Raw genomic sequence first — 23,437 nt, forward strand, 5'->3', positions numbered from 1 at the left:
AGTCTTGGGCTATTACTTGCACTGCTGATAAATGCAGCAAAGTATTCTCAGCATTTAAAGAAACAATGATGTGATGTATTAATGCCCCAATGGAATATTACATCTGCCTATACTCAGGATGAAACTGGTCTGGTGGTGGTTGATTGGTCACACAGCTTTTGAGTAGCCTGCATTTGTGTCGCACGCCAAAGTTTTCTGTTATTGAACCACTTGGGCTTGAATGGAAATGGTGACGAAATTGCTGGTATTCAGCTCTTTTGGAAATTATCTATACTAGGGCATGCCCGTACTATATATATATCTAAAATTATATCCCCCCCCCCCTCTATTTACATGAAATGGTTTGGTCCAAAGCGAACGGCTTGCGAGTACGGTGACAATCCCCCCCCTCTATTTACATGAAATGGTTTGGTCCAAAGCGAACGGCTTGCGAGTACGGTGACAATCCCCCCCCCCTCTATTTACATGAAATGGTTTGGTCCAAAGCGAACGGCTTGCGAGTACGGTGACAATCCCCCCCCCCCCCTCTATTTACATGAAATGGTTTGGTCCAAAGCGAACGGCTTGCGGAGTTTGGTAAAGAAATCGCCATAGCTCGGTAACTACTTGTCCGATTAATATGAAACCTTGAAAAGGCACATCCTCGGGTCCCCAGCAATATACCTGGCAAGTTTCAAGTATATCGGACCCGTGGTTGTCGAGAAACAGCGGTCACAGACAAACACACAGACATACACACATACACACACACAGAGATTACTGGAATTATAGATAGACTAGGGCATGCCCGTACTATATATATATCTAAAATTATATCCCCCCCCCCCCCTCTATTTACATGAAATGGTTTGGTCCAAAGCGAACGGCTTGCGAGTACGGTGACAATCCCCCCACTCTATTTACATGAAATGGTTTGGTCCAAAGCGAACGGCTTGCGAGTACGGTGACAATCCCCCCCCCACTATTTACATGAAATGGTTTGGTCCAAAGCGAACGGCTTGCGAGTACGGTGACAATCCCCCCACTCTATTTACATGAAATGGTTTGGTTCAAAGCGAACGGCTTGCGGAGTTTGGTAAAGAAATCGCCATAGCTCGGTAACTACTTGTCCGATTAATATGAAACCTTGAAAAGGCACATCCTCGGGTCCCCAGCAATATACCTGGCAAGTTTCAAGTATATCGGACCCGTGGTTGTCGAGAAACAGCGGTCACAGACAAACAAACGTACAAACGTACAAACGTACAAACGTACAAACGTACAAACGTACAAACGTACAAACGTACAAACGTACAAACGTACAAACAAACAAACAGAGATTACTGGAATTATAGATAGATATACATATTAGATGCAGTATATGTCAATAAAATGGAGTTAATACGCATGTAAAAAGCTTCCTGTTGGCTTAATGGTCAAGGTGGCTGACTTAAGATCCTCGGGTTTGAGTTCAAGCCTCTGACGTGCCATTGAATCAACACCAGGACAGTCGACTCAGCCCGTCATCCTTCTGATGTACGTGACCAGGTATCATACACAATTATACACACACATATATATATATACACATCATGTCGCCCCGCAGTTACGGCGTTGGTGTTCAATTCTTGTGAACCCGCTTGTGGCTATACAGTCCGAGTGCCGATTTGCATCGGCGTCCACAAGTTGTACAAATCCATTTAGAGTCAGCAGGCACCGGTTGCCGCTCGCGTTCCTTACGCTTTCTGTGGGCTTCTTTGGCGGCATCTGTACGACCCTTTTCCGCGGAGTCGCATCGTGTTTGGATCAAGCTACGCCATTTCGGTCGATCACTGGACAGAGCTTGTAAATTGTCGAGCGGGATGTCACATTCTTTCAAATGTGCACGCAGTGTATCCTTGAAACGCAGTTTGGGCCGGCCCACTGATCTCTCTCCTTCGTGCAGTTCTCCCGTAAAAATAAAACGTGGGATCCTGTCTGCGTCCATCCTCAACACATGGCCAACCCAACGGAGCTGGGCCTTTTGCAGGGTGCATGCGATGGATTGCATTTCAGCTCGCTCGAGTACTTCCGTATCCGGCACGAGATCGGACCAATGGATGCCTAGAATTTGTCGTAGGCATCGGGAGTGAAAGCCATTCAGTCTGCGAAGGTGGCGTGCATAGCAATTCCAAGATTCGGCTCCGTACAGGAGAGAGGGGATGACAACTGCTTTGTACACGGCCAATTTTGTGTTCACTTTGAGCCCACGTTTTTCCAGACTCTGCTGTGGAGTCGGGCAAACGAAACACTCGCTTTGCGCATTCTTTGGTCGATTTCCTTGTCCATGGTTGCGGTATTCGATAAGCACGTGCCCAGGTACGTGAATTCTTTTGTGACTGACAATACGTGACCCCCGATCGTAATTGCTGGTTCAACGTACGGGCTTCCCGGCGCTGGTTGATACAAAACCACGGTCTTTTGCAAACTGATAACCAGACCAAACGCCTCCATGGCCTCAGCAAAACGGTCAACGATACGCTGCATTTCCTCTTGTGTGTGGGCAATCAAGGCTGTATCATCGACAAACAGCAGGTCACGTATTACCATGGTCTTGGTCTTTGTGTAGGCTTTTAGACGTCGGAGGTTGTAGAGGTTTCCGTCAGCACGAGAACGGACGTGTACGCCAGGCTCCAGATCATTCGAGGCACGCTCGATAGCTGCCGCTAGATAGAGCCCATAACATGGTTGGCGCAAGCACACAGCCTTGTTTTACTCCCGTCGTAATGCTGAATACGTCTGTCTCATCCCCGTCTACCGCCACTTTGCCTCTCATTTTGTCGTGAAAACTCCGCAGCAACTTGATGAAGTGGTCTGGACATCCATAGCGAGCAAGAAGTTTCCAGAGTGCGTCTCTGTTCACCGTGTCGAAGGCCTTCGTCAGGTCGACAAAGACCATGTACAAATCCTGGTTTTTTTCCATTGCTTTTTCCTGGATGTGCCTCGCTGTGAACACCATATCAATTGTGCTCCTATTTGAACGGAAACCGAACTGTGATTCCGGAAGCATTGCCTCACTGATATTGTCCACCAGTCGATTGAGCAGCAGTTTCGCGAAGACTTTGCCTGTTATGCTCAACAACGAGATTCCGCATTGGTTTCCACAATCTGAGCGATCGCCCTTTCCTTTGAACAAAGTGATTAATTTTGTGTCACGCCATTCTTGAGGAATATCCCCGGCCTCCCAAATTTCATTGAACAACACCGATATATATATCCACGATATCCATTTTTCCGTTCTCCAACCTATAGCTTTGTCTTTAAAAACTCAACGTTTCGGCCAGCAACCCAGCGTGCGCCGAGCCTCCACTAGCCTTCATCAAGAGAAGTTCCCTTGTTCACCTCCTCCCAGATATACCTGGGGGGAGGGGTGGGCCTATTCTATCAACCAATCACAAAGCTGCGTTGCGAGACCTCGTGACCATAGACCCATACTCGGCTTATGTTGCAAGTGTTTTGTGCGTGTTTGAGCGGTGTATTGTGTTTTGTTGTCCGTGTTGCCTGTGTCGGCTATGTCCCACTTTGTCTTTGTCCTCCTCCACGCATCGGTGTCTCTCTGGTGTATTTATGCATGAGAGGTCCGTATGCCTGTGGTAACGCCACAGTCTCCTCTGTCAATAGACTCGCGTGGAAAAGAGAGCTTCGATCTTTGCCAGCGCCACCTTGGTGTCAGTGAAGAAGAAGCACGAGAAAAAGTTTGCTGCACTCCACGACAAACTGGTGCACGATGGAAACGCCAGCGATTCACTCCAGGACCGATGGGTGGTTAACCTCTCCGGTAAACATTTCACAGACTCACATATTAGTGTGGTATGAAGTGTAATCCCATGCGATTTGCATGCTAAAATTGATTTTTTTGCATTGTTGGATTAATTCGAGGTCAAAATATTGAAAAATAATGGGGTTCAAATTTTCCGACCCCCGGACCCCCTTTTATGGGGTGTTTTGTTTCCAGTGACCCCCGGGACTGACCATGCGACTTTCTCCCCTAACAACTGAGAGATTTTATCGATCTCGGGGTCGTTAGAGAGGTTTTCGATGACGCTAAATCCATTTATGATACTTTCGAAGCGACCGGAAGTGGCGATCCCAGATTTCCGTTCACCAAAGATGCTAAGGTCAAGGTCATTTCAATTGTAGCAATAAACTTAGGCATGTAATACCTCTTTTTTATGGTTTTCAGGCACAGGAAGACGTTTGGTGCAGTTATTTTTGCGATCTAGATGCCCTGTCGCGAGATAAGGACAAAAAAATATTGGTAAAATGCTCAAGGCTTTTTTTTGTTTGTTTTTCAGAAAGAAGGCTGACAGAGACTAGTACAAAACCATCTAGAGGTCATGTCTGAGAAGAACAGCGTGTGCATCATCTGCAATGAGGGAGCTACATCAAAGAAGAGACTGATAAACAATCCTGATATGATTGGCGAACTTATTTATTGTGCTAACGAGCGACTGTCTTTGGGTCAGGGTGATATTAAGCGACTTACAGATCGGTTAGCTAGCTTAGGTGAATCTGAATGGAAATCAGTATGGTATCATAGCGAATGTCGAAAACCCATCGTCAACACAAGCATGATTGAACGGCTAAGGGTTAAACGAGTCCGGTGTGATTCTCCTGCATGCCCTGCGCGTGGGCCTGGACGACCTTCCAGTGTGGCTGACTCTACCTGACCTAAAAGAACAAAAACCATCCCGAAGGAAAAGGTGTGTCTGTTCTCGTCATGTAGCTTTTGTTCTAATAACATATCAGAACCTCTCCATCGCATTTACTCTGACAAGATGGGTGAAAACTTCCTCGAGATAAAGCTCAAGACTCAGGATGACCGCATCAGAACTTGCGTGTCCGAGTTAGAAGACGCTGGGGATGCCTCTGCTCTTGAAAAATACTATCATAGGAAATGTTTACGATACGCGCAGCGCACTTTAACGCGAAAAGATCGTAGTAATACCCAGCTTATTGGCTCTCTATGTGATGAACAGTTGCTTCTCTCCGTCCAAAATACTCTTACTGCGGACGATCTTACTCTGAACATGGCTGAAGTGAATGGTGCATATTTGTCCATTTTGAAGAGGTATAATGTAGAGATCAATCAGACAACCAACTACCGCAAGCATTTGAAAAAGCTCATTACTGAAGGGCTTCCGAATATCCAGTTTGTCCAATCACTACGCAAAAATGAGCCCGACAACCTCGTTCTTTCACTGGCGGTTAGGAAGGCCATGCAACTGAGATCTGCACAGCTGGATAACGACGACACAGTTGGCAACTTGAAGAACATGGCAAACATTCTAAGGGAAGAGATAATGCAGCATCGAAGCTGGTCGTTCAGGGGAATGTTTGAAGACTTTGAGAATCCTCCACTTCTCCAGTTCTTCCTCACTCATCTCCTATTTGGCCGTCATGTTCTCAAAGTTTCTGAAATGCGCAATGCACAAGTGGACAAAACTGTTGATGTTGCTTGCCAGTTTCTCGTCCAGAATACTCGAACCGATCGCCAGGTAAAGCATCAGCCAAAACAAAACGAAATCTTTCAGCAAACTGCCCAGACGCCCCTCTCAATAGGCTTGCTGCTCACCATTCATTCCAGAGTTCGTGACAAAAACCTCGTCAATAACCTATCAGAAGTTTACATTGGGAGCGACTACCAGAGGCTCCTTGATCTCGAAAAGCGCATAGAGCAAGGCGTTCTTCAGCGAATGAAGGAGGCTGGTGGATTTTGTCTGCCCGATTTCATCAAGAAGGGATTGAACATCTGGTTCGCTGTTGATAACATCGACCTCTTAGAAGACACACCGACTGTTCTCGGTCGCGATCGCGAGTAAGATCTCGGTCGCGCATTCACCCTCACTCTCGACAGCGCACTCTGTACTCATGCACCCGTCCGTTACACACCTTTCTCGCGCATCCTCTTGTGCACACTCTCCCGTTACACCCTCCGTAACACTCACCACAGGTGTGCATTCTCCCGTTACATCCCTTGTAACACTCCCCACGACGCCGTTGGAATGTGGACAGAACACATTCCATGGCACAGTGATCGTGATCAACCAGCGAGCAGAAGATGGCGAGCCCATCAACCAACCACTTGTCATCCCAGAGAAACTTCTCGCACCGGCACCACTCGCGTTCGAAGTCAAGTACCTGCAAGAGCCAATCATTAAACCTAAACCAATTCGATTTGAGGTCTACCATCTAGAAAAGCGGAGGAGTAAGATTTCCAAAGACTTCACTCACACCTGGGCGCTTGCCAACTACTACGGTACTGATGACAGAGGTGGTGAAAAGCTAAATGACCAACGTGTGGAGAATATCGAGCAGCAAGAGACTGAAGAACTGCAAGGTCAGACCGCAGGTCAAAACCCCAGATATTCCGACGATCCTATTCTTTCAGTGACAAAACGAATCCTTAAAGGTAAGGAGTTAGCAAAGGAAGAAGTTATGCCAACATGGGGTGCTACTAAATCTCTTCTGTTATCACGCTCCTGTCAGAGTCTGAGCCCGACTAACACAGAAGTGATCGCTCCGCTATTCAAGACTTCTCCAACGGATTACTCGACCCTCTATACTGTTCTGATGTTGACTCAGGGCATATCTGCTTTTGTGGTTGGTCCTGAGAGAAGAACCCTCATAACGCTCGATCTTGATCTTTACAGCCACGCCCTCAAGATTCAGCAGTCAGTGAATAACACCAACTGGATTCTCTGAGCGGGCGTTCTGCATATTGCGTTTGCTGCCCTGCACGCTCTTGGCAAAACAATCGACGGAAGTGGCATTGACATGTGTGCGATTGAAAGCGGCACATACACTTCTGCAGGTCTTTGTGGGGTCTATGGTGGCAAGGCATACAAGCGAGGAGTTGAGTACCACATCACGACTAGCCTGGCGATCATGATGATGAAGTTTGACGTCATTTTCTCTGATCATCCACCTGAACCACTTCGTGACCAATGCGTTGCTCTCAAGAAAGCTCTCCACGACCGTAGCCAAGACATGGTTGATATCTACAACGACATCCGGTCCTCGTACTCAGAAAATCCCCATGAGAAAGAAGATGACAACATCGGCGAGCTCGCTCAATTTCTCAACCAGTACCTTGAGCAAGTGGAAAGTCTTTTGCATCTCATAGGTGCCTACCGTTCAGCTGACTGGGAAGGTTACTTGGCTGCCTTAGAGAACCTCATCAAGTATTTCTTCGCACGCGATCTCCTGAATTATTCTCGCCTAATGCCAGTCCATCTTGCACAAATGAATGCTCTGGAAGAGGATGATCCAGTTACGTGGGAGGCCCTGAAATCAGGAGACTTCGTTGTGGCAAAATCAGAAGTTCCCTTCACTCATCTTTTCACCGACCAGGCCCTGGAGCAAGAGATCAAAGGGTTGAAGCGTCTATTGAACAAAATGGATGGACTGTAAAGAAAGGTCTATATGTTCCGGTGGGATGTCTCAACCTCCCTGCCCCAAAAGCTGTGATTGAGCTTACTAAATGTAAATGTAAATCAAGCTGCAAAGGCAGATGCAGTTGTTGGAAGAACGGTCTTCCATGCACTCCTCTATGTAAATGTTATGTCGATAACTGTGTAAATTTGGTCAGAAATGATGTACATAGCGAAGACGTTGACGAATAATCCATCCAGTAGTTTAGCTTGCATGATTCTCGGATGTGTTATCTTGAGAATTTAGAGGAATTGTGTTACATTTCTTAACTACTTGTGTCGATAATTGTGTACATTTGGGAAGAAATGATATAGTTAGCGAAGATTTTGATGAATAATCCGTCCAGTAATTTTACTTTAAAAGCTATTTAATTATCAAAATTATCTTGCATGATTCTCGGATGTGTTATCTTGAGAATTTAGAGGAATTGTGTTACATTATTACATACTTGTGTAAACAAAAACATTTTGTGACATTAAACAAGCTAAACACACATAGTTCTGTATTTATATCATTTGTAAGACTTTTGCTATTTCGGTAAATATTTTCTAAATTTGACTAAGAATGGCTTTAAAACGTAGATTTATTTGTGACTGGCCAGTCTGATCGCAAAAATAACTGCTTCAGCCGTCTTCTCGTGCATGAAAACCCTCAGAGAGTGGTACTATATGACCAGGTTTTATCGCTACCTTCGAAATGACCTTGACCTTGGCATGGAACCTAACCGGAAGTCGGGGATCGCCACTTCCGGTCGCTTCTAAAGTATCATAAATGGATTTAGCGTCATCGAAAACCTCTCTAACGACCCCGAGATCGATAAAATCTCTCAGTTGTTAGGGGAGAAAGTCGCATGGTCAGTCCCGGGGGTCACTGGAAACAAAATACCCCTTAAAAGGGGGTCCAGGGGTCGGAAAATTTGAACCCCATTATTTTCGAATAAATTGACCTAAAATCAATCCAACAAAGCAAAAAAATCAATTTTAGCACGCAAATCGCACGGGAGCTGTTTTTCATGACACCTCATACCACACTATATGAGTGTATTAAGAACAGGCCTTAACTTTGCGGTCACTCCGAAAGGAATACCGACAGATGTGATCGTGTCACGAGTTGAAACCGCCATCACGGAACTGTCGGATGACGTCAAGAACGAGGTTCGGTCACGTGTGGCAGCAGTTTGACTCCGCCCACCCCGCCGCAGCAGAAATGATTTCAACCTGGATTCGGTGGAACGACGAGCGTTGCAAGAGCTGCGCAGGATGGACGACATTGTGGTTGTACCGGCGGACAAAGGTCGTGCGACAGTTTTATTGGACCGCTCGACATACAAGGACAAAATGCATGAGTTATTGAATGATACGAACACCTATGAACGTATAACGAAGGATCCAACGAAGAAGGAAGAACGCACGTTAAAGGCGCCGCTTGCAAGGTTAAAAAGAACAGGAAGACTATCGAGCACAAACTACCAGCGATTGTATAGCAGCAACGGCGTCGCCCCCAGAGTGTATGGGTTACCAAAAATCCACAAAGAAGACGTTCCATTACGGGTCATCGTGTCGTGTATCAATGGACCATCTTATGCATTGTCAAAGTTCGTGTCCGATATACTAAAGTACCTCGTGGGAAAAACCGACCGAGGATTGCGCAACAGCTCTGAGTTTGTGGACAAAATAACACACACCACGATCCATCCACACGAATCCATGGTGTCCTTTGACGTCATTTCGCTATTCACTAACGTGCCCACAACCCTGGCGGTTGATGTGGCGAGACAGAGGCTAATGGAGGATGATTGCTGGAAACAGGCCGCCGACAAGTTGAATGTTGATGACGTATGTGACCTCCTCAGCACTTGTCTGTCTTCCACCTATTTCGTCTTTGACAGCACATTTTACAAACAGGTGTTCGGCACTGCGATGGGCTCTCCGGTGTCTGCGGTGGTTGCCAATATGGTGATGGAAGAGCTGGAAACACGCACCATCCCATCCCTCCCAACACAGCCACGTGTCTGGTACCGCTATGTCGATGACACTTTTGTCATCTGCCCCAGCACGGCTGTTAATGCAATCCAGGAGGGCATCAGTGGAATGTTTCCTTCCATCAAATTCACCTGTGAGGAAGAACAGGATGGGTCGCTTCCATTTTTGGACGTCTTGGTGAGGAGGAACCTCAATGGAAGCTTAAGTACCGCAGTGTATAGGAAACCCACCCAGACCGAGCGTTACCTCGATTTCACGTCTTGCCATCCACTGCACCATAAAAGAGCTGTGGTGAATACACTCGTAAAAAGGGCAAGGAATATACCGTCCACCTTGAAGGGCAAAAGGAGAGAGATCAAGCATCTCAAATGGGTATTGAAAGCCAATGGCTACCCAGACCACCTCTGCCCAAAAAATGAAATGGTACTGGCGGCTCCAAGAACCCAGGACGTGCCACAGGAACCACCTAAGGGCTTCTGCGTGCTACCATTTGTGCCGCGGGTATCTCAAAGGATTGGCAGGATTTTGAGACCGGTCGGGGTGAGGGTCAACTACCAACCTATATACACCTTGAGACGTGCACTGACCAAGGTCAAAGACAAAAGACTGAAGAATGATTGCACAGGTGTGGTATACACCATTCCATGTGACTGTGGTGGAGAATACATAGGCGAGACTGGAAGAACCTTAGGCCAGCGCATTCATGAACACCATAAGGCCTTTGAGTGTAATCACCCAGAAAGATCTGCTATCACCAAGCATGGAATAAGGGCGGGCCATATTCCTCTATGGGACAATGTGAACGTGCTGGCGGCATCCCCCAACCGGGCCAGGAGGCGAATACTGGAGGCCTGGCACACTGGCCAAACGCGGGCACCATTGACAGAGGAGACTGTGGCGTTACCACAGGCATACGGACCTCTCATGCATAAATACACCAGAGAGACACCGATGCGTGGAGGAGGACAAAGACAAAGTGGGACATAGCCGACACAGGCAACACGGACAACAAAACACAATACACTGCTCAAACACGCACAAAACACTTGCAACATAAGCCGAGCATGGGTCCATGGTCACGAGGTCTCGCAACGCAGCTTTGTGATTGGTTGATAGAATAGGCCCACCCCTCCCCCCAGGTATATCTGGGATGAGGTGAACAAGGGAACTTCTCTTGATGAAGGCTAGTGGAGGCTCGGCGCACGCTGGGTTGCTGGCCGAAACGTTGAGTTTTTAAAGACAAAGCTATAGGTTGGAGAACGGAAAAATGGATATCGTGGATATAATTCCCAACCGCCGTTCATTACTTGATATATATATATATACACACACACACACACACATATACAGACTTGGCATTTAATATGGAATATATATTTTTTCTTGACTTGGGTTTACTTTCTTAACTCAGTATATCAATCTGGTGAGTTTCTTTTCCACTTTGGTGATTTCTTTGTTAAAAGAACCATGTCACTGATTGTCTGTCGCAGCAAGAAGTCAACAACAGGATTATATCACAGGTGGCGTGGCAAAATGTACGGACAGGTGCATTTGACGATTGGCTTCACAGTCGGGTATATAAGGGTTGTTGCGTTCTGTATTAGTGGAAAACAACTGCTGCACGTCTCCAAAAGTTATTGCCGCTTCCTCTGGAGATGGTCCGTCAACTCGACAATGCTGTTTGTCATGGAGTGGTGGCTTTACGAAATTACGGCATGAAACAGCGTGCTATTGCTCGGCAGTATGGCATCACTCAAGGTCAGGTGTCAAAAATCCTGAAACGAAATGCTCAGAGCCACGCCTGACCAGACAACACGGCCAGCGCCGATTGCAGTGGGCCAGAGAGCACCATCAATGGCAGCCAGGACACTGGAATCACGTGATCTTCAGTGACGAGTCTAGATTAACGCAAGAAATGCAAGAACGTTAACCCGTAAGCAACTGACAAGTTTCCCGACTGCATGGATCATCTGCTGGGTACCGTTCTTCCTCGAGGTTTCAATCCTTTCAGCCCAGGACCTCTCCAAACGGCGGATCCACAACCTCGATCATGGATCCACATCAATAGATGGTACATCAGTAGATCCACAACCTCAGTTGCGTCCAGGCAGTCAGTCAACCCATCAATGCACCAACATATTGCATCGCACATTTGCTACAGGTCAATAGGTAAACTATATTTGAGGTTTTACATGTAATTAATTGTTTAGTTTCTTTTAACTTGTAACATCTAGCCGTTACTGCACAATTAATTATATTGTTTGTGGTTTTCATGCTTTGAAATGTAGTTGAGCAAACATAAAATATCATATAAATGTAGTTTAAAATATATGAGAAACAGTATAGTGGATTTTCCACCAATTTCACCCCCCCCCCCCCCCACACACACACACACACACACACACACACACACACACACACACACACACTTTTCAGAGTACAAACTCTGAAGTACAAAATTTGTGTTTTACAATAATTGTACTTAAATGTGTTGTAGTTATAGTAATAATTAATAATAATAATGTATCATAAGAGTTTATTATTAACTTTCTCAAGCAAATAATGATACATGGTTTTTGAGGAAAATTCAAAAGTCATAAGATGACTGCTAGTAAGCGAGTTACATGTACGTATGACCTATAATCACCTATGAATACTTATGACTGTTTCTGGAGCTGCAATCATGCTATTTGGTGTCGGGGGTCTTGTGAGGACGAGTAAGAGTGGCCTTGATCAGGGACAACGCAGGCCATGTGTGCCCATGTATATTAAATAACTGGAGCATAAATGGTTCGCTTATTGATTGCACATGTGTGTGCAATATCATCGGTTGTTCATTCATTTAAATGCATTTTTCAGTAATAATGTTTAAAATTTGCCTGAAATATTACAAACCAAATACTTTCAAGTAATTAGAGAAGTAATTATACCATTTAACGGTGTTGTGAGACACTGCAGCCTTTCATAATAAAACCGTTATGCACTATTCGTGGCATTGCCTCCTGGTCTTGGAAGCTCATGGTCTTCAGAGAAAACTCTATGCAAACTCTGTTTTGTTATTGCTTTTGTTACTGGTTTAAGGGTCAACACTGACTAAGTTATGGTTGAGTTGATCGGAAAAAATGGTTGAAGATTTTAATGAAACATCAGTTCTTAGCCAAATATGCGATTGAGCACTTTAGTCAACATGTGCACTCAGGATACAGTGCGCCAGCTGGCTCAAAATGTTGAGTAAATGAAATCGAACACTGAAATAAAAGTGATACAAGTAATTTACCAAATGTGCATTCAAATAGTGTGTGGAAAGACTTCGGATTTTAATGAAACATCAGTTCTTTAGCCAAATATGCGATTGGGCACTTTAGTCAGTCAATAAAAATGTGTTATAACCATAACTCGGACACGTCATTCTGAAAGGTTTTTGAAATGAGGATTAAGGAGGCAATATTCCTAATGGTGAGAAACAATCTGTTGTTATTACAATAAGATGAAACACACGATCCTGTCCTTCAACGGTTCTTATCATAGTGAACTTATAATGAAGTTACCATATTTTAAATTATTGCAGAAAAACTTGAGTTATGATTTGTTATGAACATTGAAAGAATGAACAGCCAATTGTGGGACCATGAGGCAAAAGATGGAGAAATTATCAGAAAATTAATGAACATTGGTTCTATAATTTAATAGTGTATTCTTTGTTATAATGATGTGAAGTACATTAAACATAATTATCACACAACATAATTCTGAGTTTTTGAAAGTTTACTTTTGTTTGACATGAAATTTGTGGACTGACCACATAGCAAAGCATGACCACAATAACGGATAAGGAGCAATTTTTGGGTTGTAATAATGTCAATCTCATCAGCTTTAAGGTGATGCTTTGAGCTTTTGCATCTTTTGGGATCATTATTGGTCCAGCAGGATAGCCGAGAGGTATATGCACATTCGCCTTCGAGCTGTCTAGCCTGGACTTAAATTCCAACCCATCTATCAACTGCTGTCCTGGTGTTTTACATGCTTGGCGAGGAATCAATGTGTGCAGCAGCCATCGGATGGACGCAAAGACGGAGTACCCGTTTCTAGCATTGGTCATTGCTGGACGTGAATTATCCTACCGTGTCTTTCACAAAGATTGGTCGAGTTATCACGAGCAAAAAACAAATGTCAAATTCCTATACCTCGAATGACTTCTGGGAAAGTAACAGCAAACCAACCAGCATAACCTTTTCCCAGGAACTGATTCCGCAGCACGGATGATTTGATTCGTCACGACTTTTTTTTTTTAATTGAGTGGTGAAGGAGCTGTGCTCCCACGTAATCGGAAGAATGGACGCGACAAAAAGCTGGAATTCGTCCGAGTTTCTTTATTGTCACCAAACAACTCGGGTACTCTGAAAAGCCCGTTTATCGGGCAGCAATATATATACACACATTATCCCGGAGCGTTTGCCCGGGAAAGGCGAGAGGGGACGTGGCCGGGCGTCCCGGACACGGCCTGGCAAGTCGAGAGCGGGCGTGGCCGGGCGTGCCCGGGCATGCCCGGGCGTCCCGGCCGAGACCTGGCAAGTTGAGCGCGGGCCTGCCCGGGCATCCTGGACGAGCCCGGCATGGTGATCGCTCCGCGTCCTTGGTAGGTGCAAGGCGATTGTGTAAACCCAGCGGTAGCCGCTACACACGTCCCCCCAGAATCGACTTGCACCGGCAGGGTCAATTTGAGGGGGGTCCTGATGACCCGGCCAAAGCGACCCCTGGCGGGTCATGGGTGGGGGGTCTGGTGTGGTGGTGGGCGGTCGAGTGGGGGGCACCGTGGACGGGGGGCGGCCTCGCCGCGGCGGAAGGGCCAACCGTGGCGGTTGGTCGATGTCCACGTGCACCGGCTTGAGGCGGTCCACCGCAATCCGGTCCGACCTGCCGCCGATGTCAATGACGAACGAATTGTCGTCCCGTCGCAGGACCCGGAAGGGCCCGTCGTACGGCTGCCGGAGTGGCCCCCGATGTGCGTCATGACGCACAAAAACATACTCCGCTGTGCGAAGCGCTGGGGGGACGTAGGACTGGGGGTCACCGTGGTGGGATGTTGGCACGGGGGCAAACCGTCGGGCGGCCTCCTGGAGGTCCGAGCGCTGGTGAGCTGCGGACCAGGTACTGGTAGCGTCGGGCACGAATTCGCCCGGGACGCGTAGCGCCTGGCCGTAGACAAGCTCGGCGGTGGATGCCCGGAGGTCCTCCTTGGGGGCCGTGCGAAGGCCCAAAAGGATCAACGGCAGCCGGTCGGCCCAACCGCCATCTTGAAGGCCGGCCATGAGCGCGGCCTTCATGGAGCGGTGGAATCGCTCGCACAACCCGTTGGCTTGGGGGTGGTAGGCCGTAGTACGGTGGAGCTTGACCCCCAGGTTGCAGTCGACCGTGCCCCACAGCTCAGAGGTGAACTGCGGTCCGCGGTCCGACGAGAAGTCCGCCAGTGCGCCGAAGCGGGCGACCCAGGTGGCGATGAAAGCCTGCGCCACGTCGGCGGTGGTGGTGGAGATGAGGGGAACGGCCTCCGGCCACCTGGTGGTCCTGTCCACCATGGTGAGCAGGTGTGTGAACCCCCGTGATGGGGGGAGGGGGCCCACCAGATCCACGTTGACGTGGTCAAAACGTCGTTCGGGCACGGTGAAAGGTGCCAGCGGGGCCTGGGTGTGTCGGTGGACCTTGGCCTGTTGGCAGGCTGTGCAGGTGCTGGTCCAATCGCGGACGTCCCGTCGAAGGCCGTGCCAGACGAATCGCGCCGACACCAGCTTCAGGGAAGCTTTCCGGCCTGGGTGGGAAAGGCCATGGAGGGAGGCGAAGATGCGGCGTTGCCAGGTAACAGGCACGATGGGGCGAGGCTGGCCTTGGGAGACGTTGCAGAGCAGGACAGTGTCCGCGAAGGGGATGTTGGCCAGGCGGAGGCCCGTGTCCGCCGCCCGGAGGGCTTGCACCGTGGTGTCAGTGGTTTGGTCCGCCGCCATAAGCGCGAAGTCCACGCCGAGGTGGACCGCGTTCGCGCTGGCCCGAGAAAGACAGTCGGCCACGGCGTTGTTTTTGCTGGCGACGTGCCGGATGTCCGTGGTAAACTCCGACACGGCGGAGAGGTGGCGCTGTTGGCGGGCCGACCACGGCTCCGTGACCTTGGCCATTGCATAAACCAACGGCTTGTGGTCGACGAACGCCGTGAAGGGTCGGCCCTCCAGGAGGTGGCGGAAATGGCGAACGGCCAGGTGTAGACCGAGGAGCTCACGGTCAAACGTGCTATATTTGAGCTCGTTCGGCCGGAGCTGCCGGCTGAAAAACGCGAGTGGCTGCCAAACCCCGTTCACCCATTGCTCATGTACGGCGCCCACCGCGTAGTCGGAGGCATCCGTGGTGAGGGCGATGGGAGCGTTGAGCACCGGGTGAGCGAGCAGTGTTGCGTCGGCGAGGGCCCACTTTGAGCTTTGGAAGGCCGCGTCCATTGCTGCGGACCAGACGATGTCGTGCTTGGCCGGCTTGCCCCGGAGGGCTTCGTAGAGGGGCCGCATGAGTTGAGCAGTGCGGGGCACGAAGCGGTGATAGAAATTCACCATTCCCAGGAATTCCTGCAGGGCCTTTATGGAGCGGGGACGCGGAAACGTGGTGATGGCCTCGACCTTGGTTGGCAGCGGCACGGCCCCGTTCTTGGTGATGTGGTGGCCCAAAAAATCAACGGCCGTCGTGCCGAAGTGGCATTTGGCCGGGTTGACGATGAGGCCGTGCTCGCTGAGGCGCCCGAACAGTGTTCGGAGGTGGAGGAGGTGCTCGGCCCGGGACGTGCTGGCGACGAGGATGTCGTCCAGGTAAACGAAGAGGAACGGCAGGTCACGCAGCACGCCGTCCATCAAGCGCTGGAACGCCTGAGCCACGTTCTTGAGGCCAAACGGCATCCGTAGGAATTCGAATAAGCCGAACGGCGTGATGACGGCCGTTTTAGGGACGTCGGCCGCCCTGACAGGTACCTGGTGATATCCCCGTATGAGATCGATTTTTGAAAAAATGACCCGTCCTGCCAGACGGGCGGAGAAGTCTTGGATGTGCGGGATCGGATACCTGTCGGGGGTGGTAGCGTCGTTAAGGCGGCGGTAGTCGCCACCTGGGCGCCAGCCGCCCCCTGGTTTTGGGACGATGTGTAGTGGTGAAGCCCACGCGCTATCGGAGCGCCGCACGATGCCGAGGTGTTCCAAAGCGTCAAACTCGGCTTTGGCCATGGCGAGCTTGGCTGGGTCGAGGCAGCGGGCTCCGGCGTAGACCGGCGGGCCCGTGGTTGGTATGTGGTGCTCGATCCCATGTCGTACTGCGACGGCTGAAAACGTCGGCCGCGTGAGGGCCGGGAACTCCGTGAGCAGGCGAGCAAACTCGTTCGCCGCCGGGAGGGCGCATGCCAGCTCGGTCGGAGCGGAGCTGCTCAATGTGCATAGCAGGGAGCTGAAGGTCTCGGCGTTGATGAGGCGACGCCGTTGGACGTCCACCAGCAGTCCGTGTGCGCAGAGGAAGTCGGCGCCTAGCAGAGCCATGGGCACGCTGGCGGTTACAAAAGTCCAAGTAAAGCGTTGGCCGCCAAAGCAGAGGGTGACGTTGCGCGGGCCGAAGGTGCGGATGGCCGATCCGTTGGCCGCAACCAAGGAGGGGCCGCAAACCGCGGACTGCCTGTCCTGATCGGAGGCGGGTATGACGCTCAGTTGGGCGCCAGTGTCGCACAGGAAGCGCCGTCCGGACGCTTTGTCCGTGATGAAAAGTAATTTGCCCGTGTGGCCGGCGCTCATGGCTGGTAATGAACGCCGGCCTGGCCGTTTCCCGGCCTGCCGAAGGTGCACGGGGGTCGGCATGTCCGGGCCTTCTGTCCGAACCTGGCATGATAGTAACACCACGCTTGGTCAGGTGGAGGCCCCGGTCGTCGTGCTGGAGGTGGTCGGCTCGTCGTTGCGGCCGCCAATTGCGTCGGCAGTTCGGTCGTCGACCGTGCCGGGTGCTCGGGCGCCATGGGTGTTGCGTCGGACGGCGGTGGGCCCCAGGTCGCTGCTGCAATGCGTTGGCCTGCCGCGGAGATCTTGTCGGCTTCCCTGGCGAGAGCACGGGGATCCGTGATCATCATGCTCGCCAGGGCGAGGCGTACCGGGCTATGCAGCTGACGGAGGAACAGCTCCCGGAACAGGAATGCCAGAGAGTGCTCGCCGAGCAGCGAAAGCATGTAGTCCATTCGCTCGGACGGGCGCGTGTCGCCGAGCTCGGGCAGGTCGAGCAGGCGCTGTGCGCGTTCCGCCGATGGGAGGGCGAAAGCGTCGAGGAGGAGCTTTTTAATCGCGCCGTATTTGTCAGCGGCTGGCGGGCTCTCGAGGAGGCTCAGGGCGCGGGCCGCGGTGGCTGAACCGAGCGCTGCTACCACATGGTGGAAGCGGGTGTCGTCGGCCGTGATGCCTCGTAGGGCGAACAGGGAGTCCGCCTGGGCGAACCAAACCGCCGCGTGAGCCTCCCAGAAGGTAGGCAGTTTAAGGGCAACTGCCGTGTCCATGTCGGTAGGTCACCAATGAAGGAGCTGTGCTCCCACGTAATCGGAAGAATGGACGCGACAAAAAGCTGGAATTCGTCCGAGTTTCTTTATTGTCACCAAACAAATCGGGTACTCTGAAAAGCCCGTTTATCGGGCAGCAATATATATACACACATTATCCCGGAGCGTTTGCCCGGGAAAGGCGAGAGGGGGCGTGGCCGGGCGTCCTGGCCGCAGCCTGGCAAGTCGAGGGCTGGCATGCCCGGGCATGCCCGGGCGTCCCGGACGCGGCCTGGCAAGTGGAGCGCGGGCCTGCCCGGGCGTCCCGGCCGAGGCCTGGCAAGTTGAGCGCGGGCCTGCCCGTGCGTCCTGGACGAGCCCGGCATGGTGATCGCTCCGCGTCCTTGGTAGGTGCAAGGCGATTGTGTAAACCCAGCGGTAGCCACTACAGTGGTATCATTATGAAGTCGAGGTTGACGAAGTTAATTAACAACGACAAAAAAACATGGCGAAATAAATAACATAAGTTAATCACAGTAAATAAATAGATTAAAATAAAATAAAAAACACTTGAATTGTGTAAAAAAGACATATTGGTCATAAATAAAATGATAAGATTGGTTGGTAATATATTATTATACAGGCAGACCACACAATATAGAAAAGAATAAGCATTCTGAGTATTGCGCTGCAATACACGTCCCCGACCGGCAGTCTGTCGTCCGGAAAACTGTTGGGGAAATTACGAAAGTTCAAAGTGCCATAACTTTGTCAAAAATGATCGAAACGTCGTGAAGTTCGAGCTTGATCTGTAACTTATCATGAGGAAACCATGTACCAAGTTTGAAATCATTACCGTTGAGAGTTTAGGAAAAAAGTCTGCAAAACTGTTCTTTGCGTGACAGACTGATGGACTGACAGACTGAGAGATGGAGGGACGGAGTGCAAACCTATAGTCCCCTCCGGTGTACACTGGTAGGGGACTAATAACGAGAAGAACATACAATGACAAACCCAAAACACAATACCTCCAACAAGTTCGTCGGCATAAAAATTATACACAGTGCATTCAGAAAGTATTCAGACCCCTTCACTTTTTTCACATTTTGTTATGTTGCAGCCTTATGCTGAAATCGTTAAAATTCATTTTTTCCCTCATCAATATACACTCAATACCCCATAATGACAAAGAGAAAACAGGATTTTAGAAAGTTTTGAACATTTATTAAAAAGAAAAAACTGAAATATCACATTTACATAAGTATTCAGACCCTTTACTGTGACACTTGAAATGTAGCTCAGGTGCCTCCCATTTCTCTTGATCATCTTTGAGATGTTTCTACACCTTGATTGGAGTCCACCTGTGGTAAATTCAATTGATTGGACATGATTTGGAAAGGCACACACCTGTCTATATAAGGTCTCACAGCTGACAATGCATATCAGAACAAAAACCAAGCCACGAGGTCGAAGGAACTGCCTGCAGAGCTCAGTCAGGATTGTGTCGAGGCACAGATTTGGGGAAGCCTACATAAATATTTCTGCTGCATTGAAGGTTCCCAAGAGCACAGTGGCCTCCATAATCCTTAAATGGAAGAAGTTTGGAACAACCAGGACTCTTCCTAGAGCTGGCCGCCCGGCCAAACTGAGCAATCGGGGGAGAAGGGCCTTGGTAAGAGAGGTGACCAATAACCCGATGGTCATTCTGGCTGAGGTCCTGTGTGGAGATGGCAGAAACTTCCAGAAGGAGAACCATCACTGCAACACTCCACCGATCTAGGCTTTATGGCAGAGTGGCCAGACGGAAACCTCTCCTCAGTGAAAGACACATGAAAGCCCACTTGGAGTTTGCGAATAAGCACCCAGAGGACTCTCAGACTGAGAAACAAGATTCTGTGGTCTGAAGACACCAAGATTGAACTGTTTGGGTTCCGCCTAGTTGCGTATAGTATGCAGAAATATATTGAAATAAATATATATATATATATATATATATATATATTACTCTAGTAGCTCATGGTGGTTGAGTATGCACTTTATTGTACAGACCTAAACTCTTCAGGAATCCACTAATTGAAGGTCCAGGAACAATATTTGGTTGGTAACACATTTGCCACTGACGGCGAAATAGCTGAAATGGCCATACCCCTTTTTGGGCCACGCCCCCTTTTTTGCCGTGACTGTATCTACAGAACCGTTGGACCTAGGAGGTTGCCCGACCACTCAAAATTTGCGCAATGGCCACATTATGGGGGGTCAGTAATACATTTTCATATCCAAAAGTCAATGGTTTTTAAGATAATTGCCAAAAACCGATTTCAACATGTTACGAACTACAATTGTATGATACCACCAAGGCCACAACATTATATGACACTTATACCTTTTGCATCATCCTATTTTGGAATTTACTTATTTGGATTTCTACACTTTTCGCCTTTACTACAGCCACAAAACGTGACACATTTAATGTTCCTGTCTCTGCAAGTGCACGTTTTGGTACTCATACATGCTCTTGGGCATTTGCATGGAGGAGGCAGGTCATCGGGCCTGCACGATACTGGCAGTATCACTGGTGTTATGCCAACGTCCGTTGCTTCATACCCATACTGGAGTGGATCTGGTTTGGTGACGGCAGGAGTTGGGGCTTGCAACCACATCTTACACTGAAGAAATGCTCGCTTTATGTGTTCTCGTAGCGTTGATGAACAGCACACAAGCTGGTTGAAGTCCAGTTCTTTCTTGGAGTTGTGGTACTGCTCCCATCGATATTCATCGAAAGTGGAACAGTCGGTCTTCTTTAATCCAGACACAAGGAACTTTTCAGCATTGCTTGTTATCTGTGGTGACAGTTCTTCTACACCAAACCCTTCCAGTAGGGAGAGATCGATGGATGCTTTCAGGCCAGACAGCTTTGGACCCACCTTGCTGGTACTGTCGCAACCGCTGAGAGCATGAATGGCTGGGAGACACGACACCAAACCGTTGTCCAGTTGATCAACCAACATGTGGACTGGTACAGTTTTCTTTGTTTTCCGGTTACCAAGCTTCACGTACAGCTTTTGTAGTTGCCAGGTTGTGTTGAAGTGGAAGATGAGGTTGACAAAGACATCTGTGTCAGGCGAGTCGACCAAGACTGATTGAACCCCGTGTTTCACAACACCATCATTAATATGGAACATGATTCTGTCGTCGGCTTCTTCTTGGTTGCTTGAGAGCTCTGCGATCTGTGTTTCAGTGCCAGCTAACAGTTTCCTGCATTCACCCCCATATACTCCTCCAAAGAATATTTCCTTGTCCGACTCGACATTCTGCAGCATCCACTTGAAGACATACTCCTGCAACCGAACTTTGTTCAACATTGAGCTCCAGAACATATCAAGATCGACAGGGAGTTTCTGATTGTCAGACCCAATGGTGATTGTGATTTGTTCTGAGGAACTTCGCTGTGCCCGTTCCATTTGCTTGATTGATGATTTTTGATAAACATCAAAAATAATGTCTATTCTTGTGGACACGGAGCCTGTAGCAAGAATCCTGTTGGAAAGACTCTCAGCCAATTCCCCGAATGTGTGAAGGCCCATCTTTTTCATCGGTAGTTTACGCACAAGTGCCATGAAGTCCACTATTGTCATCTGAGCGTCACTCTTTACATTCCTCGTCTCCTGTGGAAGGCGACTGACAAGTTCCCTGGCTAAGGAGGCTTTATCGGGCTTCTTCAATTTGATGCCATCTTTACATTCAGTGGTGAGGAACTGGGATGTGCTGGTCAATTCATACTTCAGGAGTTCTAGCATGCTGTACCCTCTTTCTCTAGCATAGTCAATGTACCTAACCGTTTCCGCTGCATCCTTTTTCGCCATCGATTTCTTCGCTGTGAACGGAGTAGAAGTACGTTTCACGAAAACAGTCTTGCGGTTGGTAGGGATTGTATCATGTAGGTGCTTCTCCTTATCCTGAAATCTGGTCTCAACAAACTCTTCATAACTCTTCTCACCAATTTCCAGGCATTCAAGTAATCCGTCGACAACCTCCTGGGGAATGTCAGCTCCAGTAGAGATGTTCTGAAGTCTGATTCCAGCGTCGAACGGATTGTTGATGGATTTTATGTAATCCAGAAGGGCCTTTGCACGAACATGGCCAATCTTCGTAGAACTTGGATTGAACTCATGGTGTAGGCTCAGCTCACTGTCATCTTTGTCTCCCAAGTTGCACCATTCCAGCAGCTGTGCCACATGAAGATCTTTCTCATGCTTTAGGAGATTCCATAAGGCTACTGCTTCTTTCTGTCTGGTCATCCCAATGATACCTCCAGCAACCTTGGCGGGTTTATTGTAACACTTCTCGAGTGCCATGTCAAATCCTACTGCACTGCCTTGTCGGGTAGTGTGGTACATCACCCATCCACCATCTGTAAAGCATCTGTAGATACCCGGGAACTTCCTTTGTAGGTCCAGGCAATCTTCAAGGAACAGCGTACCCCATCTGCTATAGTTTGTCCGGCCAAACCCGAAGAACAAAGGCATGCACCTCCGCACAGCTGAAACGAAAAGATGCCAATCGCCTTGCCGAATAGAGTGTGTAAGATCTCTCAGGATAGGATACAGCTCATCCAGAAACAAGCTCCAGTACCTCACATTCTCATTACAGGCCGTTTCTTTCCATTCGGTGAAATACTTCTTCAAGTCTGCATGTAAGATCTTGCTTTCTTCCCAAATCTCTCTGAACTCTGTATGGTCACTATCTAAAGCCTGCTGCATCTTAGTTTCCATGGTCTCTATTTGCTGGTCTAATTCACAACTAGTACTGTCCTGGTCAGGTTGAAACTTCTCAAACATAAGAACTGTCATCACCTCTGATACAAGACTCATTCCCTCCTTGCCTTTGCAATAGTGACCTCCAGTCATGACACTATTCTCTACAACGAGCTTGCCAAAGGCTTCAGTCTCAATCAAAGCCAGATCAATACCGATACAGCCTAAAAACTTCCCAAGGCAAGCGATGACAATCTTCTCCATGTGAAAAGGTCCCATTCCAAGGAATATGTTACCAAACTGATCTGGCTTCAACAGCTGGATTTCCTTGGCGATTGCATACACCCCTTCATCAGACCACAATGCCCCTGACACGGCATTCTTCTGCTTCAAGACATCCTGAAAGTTTATCATGGATGTAAATATTGTGTCCATTTCGGTTGCGACATATGGAAGGATGGGTACAAATGACGTCTTTGTAACATCAAACTTAAGTGGATCCTGGAGTGCACTCATTGTTGCTGTGAAGCTAGGAAAAGAGCCCTCCTCACGATCGGTGTACTTCTGTCTTGCCATGCACCAAAGGAAATAATCATCATCAACACTGTGCTTTCGATTATCCTTGTATGGTGTAGTTGAAAATGTCTCCGGTATATCACCAGTGCCTTTGACAAGGTGTGACTTCTCAATGACCTGACATGGCAGCACACCAGCAAACT

General features: G+C 48.7%; 1 protein-coding gene across 3 annotated transcripts in view; it reads right to left on the minus strand.

Annotated features, from left to right (window-relative positions):
• Positions 1 to 23,437, minus strand: part of SFXN5 (sideroflexin 5) — a 548,869-nt gene that overhangs the window by 289,524 nt on the left and 235,908 nt on the right. The window lies entirely within an intron of this gene.

Source organism: Myxine glutinosa, chromosome 2 (assembly GCF_964187855.1).
Source record: "Myxine glutinosa chromosome 2, kmMyxGlut1.1, whole genome shotgun sequence".
Classification (NCBI taxonomy): Eukaryota; Metazoa; Chordata; class Myxini; order Myxiniformes; family Myxinidae; genus Myxine; species Myxine glutinosa.